Source organism: Pongo abelii, chromosome 5, assembly GCF_028885655.2.
Source record: "Pongo abelii isolate AG06213 chromosome 5, NHGRI_mPonAbe1-v2.0_pri, whole genome shotgun sequence".
Lineage (NCBI taxonomy): Eukaryota > Metazoa > Chordata > Mammalia > Primates > Hominidae > Pongo > Pongo abelii.
Genome location: NC_071990.2, coordinates 33995685 through 33998669, shown reverse-complemented (window position 1 = coordinate 33998669; position 2985 = coordinate 33995685).

Genomic DNA, 2985 nt, shown 5'->3' with positions numbered 1-2985 from the left:
GCCCCAGGGGTTTTCTCCTCCAAATGGTGGCATCTAAGGGCTGGCCTAGGATGCTCCAGTCCACAGAAGAGTGAGTACCACGCTGGTCAGGACTGATTTCCAGTAGCCAGGACCAGGCTAGGCCACTCTGTTTCCTCCGCTGTGAAATGAGGGGAACGATGGCCCCTCCCTCACAGGGCTATGGTGAGGACCAAACAAGATGAAGTGTGTGAAGAGCTCAGGGCAGGGCCGGCCCTCCCCCTACCCTGCTTCTACTGATCACGGCCATAGGGTGGGCATGGCGGCTCCCCTCAGCACCTCCCATTCCCGGGGCTGCGCGCGCACACATACACACGCACGCGCGCGCACACACACACGCACGTGCGCACACACACACGGCCTGCAGAGGTTGTCTGTCCCTGAGGACCTGAGTGGTGACACCCCTGCTGCTTCCTAGTCAGTGGGGCTATGTGCCCCACTGACTAGGAAGCAGAAGGGAGCAAGGCGGGTCCCAGACATGGCTACGGAAAGACGCATAGCAGCAGGCATCTTGGAAGGGAAGCTGAGCTTTGGGGAAATGACCATGGAGAGAAATTGGCTGAAGTCGGAAAACAGAAATAAAGTGCCCTATTTGATTGCGTAAGGAAAGTACCAGATCACCGGTTCTGGACGGCAGGGCCCTGTGTGTGTTTACTGCTGTATGTCTCAGGTCACATATTAGGGGCTCGAAAATGTTGTTACACAAATAGAAGAATAAGAAGTCAATACGGAACCTTGCTCTTTACAACAGCAGCAAAACATACGCAGAAAGCAGGTGGTGGAATGTGGACAGGCCCTCCTGGAGACCCGGGGGCCAGGGCACTCACTGGCCATCTTGCTCAAGTGGGAAGTCCTTCCCCCTCTAGAACGTGAAGGGCCTCCTGCTCATCCCTGTGGTGGTTCTGGGGTTCCCAGAATAGGGATGTGAGTCCAGCCTGATAGGGAGAGGAGAGGTGGGACAGGGCTGGGAGGAAAGGAGGTCATACCCTCTTCCAGGGCCAGGTAACCGGAGCCCAGCACACAGCTGGGCAGGGGGAGGGACGGAGCACGCAGCAGGCCATGTGCCTTCCCTGGTGAAATATGATCAGTCAGTCACCCTGCAGGGGGGAGTCAGGGGGCAGGGAGGGGAGGATGGGATCCCCACCCCACTTTAAACCAGGCTTCAGGGCACCCCAGGAATTCCTGTTATTTCTGTGGGGCTCTGCCCTCTCTGGGTGTGGGGAGGCCCACGTCCATCCACACAGTGGAGATGGGAGAGGAGCTCAGCCACCTGAGGGCAGCTGGGCAGGTAGGTAGCCCCACACGGGCTGCAGCCTCTGCATCACGCCTTGTTCTTTTTTTTTTTTTTTTTTTTTTTGGAGACAGGGTCTCTCTGTGTCACTCAGGCTGGAGTGCAGTGGCATGATCAATTATGGCTTACTGCAGCCTCAGCCTTCGGGCTCAAGCATTCCTCCTGCCTCTGCCTCTGCCTCTCAAAATGTTAGGATTACAGGGTGAGCCACCGTGCCCAGCCACCCCTTGTTCTCTTGCTGCTAACACATCTGCTGAGCGGCTCCTGCTGTGCCGAGCGTTGGAGTGGGTATAGAGGGCACTGAATGGACAATGGCTGGCGGGTGAGGGCCAGGAGAGTGGGTTCCAGTCCGCCTGCCCCATCTTGCCTCTGTGAAATGAGCAGTGAGGGAGAAGGGGCTGTCCTGGAACATGTTCTCCATGGACATGTGGAAATGGAGAAAGTACTGCACCAACAGGTCTGGGGGGACCAGCAGATGGGTAAGGGGGTCCTGGGGGATGAGTCCGAGAGAGGCTGAACCAGACCAGTGGGCAACCTGGGCCTGAGCGGAGCAAGCAGCGTCTCTGGCCAGAGAGGAGGCTGAGCCCCTCATCCACACATGGAGCAGCCCAGGAAAGGCAGGTGAGGTACCAGTGCCCAGGGGAACTTTAGCCAGATGTCCAGGGTAGTTTGATCTTCCTAATACTGGTCCAGGGTTACTTGGACCTGAAGCCTGTCCCCTGATGAACCCTGTCCTTTGCTCCCACCCCCTCCCTCCCGGTCCACCAGCCTGATTCCTCAACATCTCAGGAACTCGCCCTCTCCTTCCCCACACTGCCCCCTCTCCCAACCAGGCTAGGACTCTCCCAGAGGACAGCATCTGTCTGCCCACCTTTGAGAGTTTTAAACACAAGCCTGAGCCGACTCTTCCTGGCATAAAGCACCTTAGTTCCTCCCAGAGGCTGAGGACAGAGGCTGGTGAGGCCACCTTGTCCCTGCCCCATCTCTCCCAAATCCCACTCCTTGCAGCTTCCACCTCCCTTACCCTGCTCCCGCCTGCCTCTGGGCCTCTGCACAGCCTCTCCTGTAGCTAGAGCCCCTTTCTCACCACCCTCCCCCACTCAACAAAATGACCCTGTTTTTCCTTCAGCTCTCAGCCGGTCAGCTCCTCCAGGACACTCTCCTCACTCTCTGCAAAGTCCTCTATTCTCTCACCAGACACTTATCCTGGAGTTGCCCTCTGACTTGCTGAGCCCCCCAACTGTAATCCCCTGACACTGGGGGCACTTGGTCAACCCTAGCAGAGGGCCTCAAAAAATGCTTGTTGATAGACTTATTGTCCTCAGTCTAACTGTTGACTGACTGAATGTCTTGCCGCCTGACTTTCCTTCTCTCTGGCAGCCACAGCTTGGGGTAAGCTGCAGTGAGGTTCTTGCAGAGAGGATGGGGCAAGAAGCCCAGCAGAAGGGAAAGCATGAACCCCCCAACCCGAGACTCACCCCTTTTCTTTTGAATTAGGAATCAAAAAATAACCAGGGCCTTGGGGTGATGGCCCTTGGTACCCAGGTCCTGACATCTATGCGGGCAGCTGAGCTGAACTCTCCCCTGCCTCAGACCACTCCTCCTTTCCTCCTCCCCTCGTCTCTCTCTTCCTCTTTGTCCCCTCCCTTCCAGCCCCACTGGCCCTGCCCCAGAGC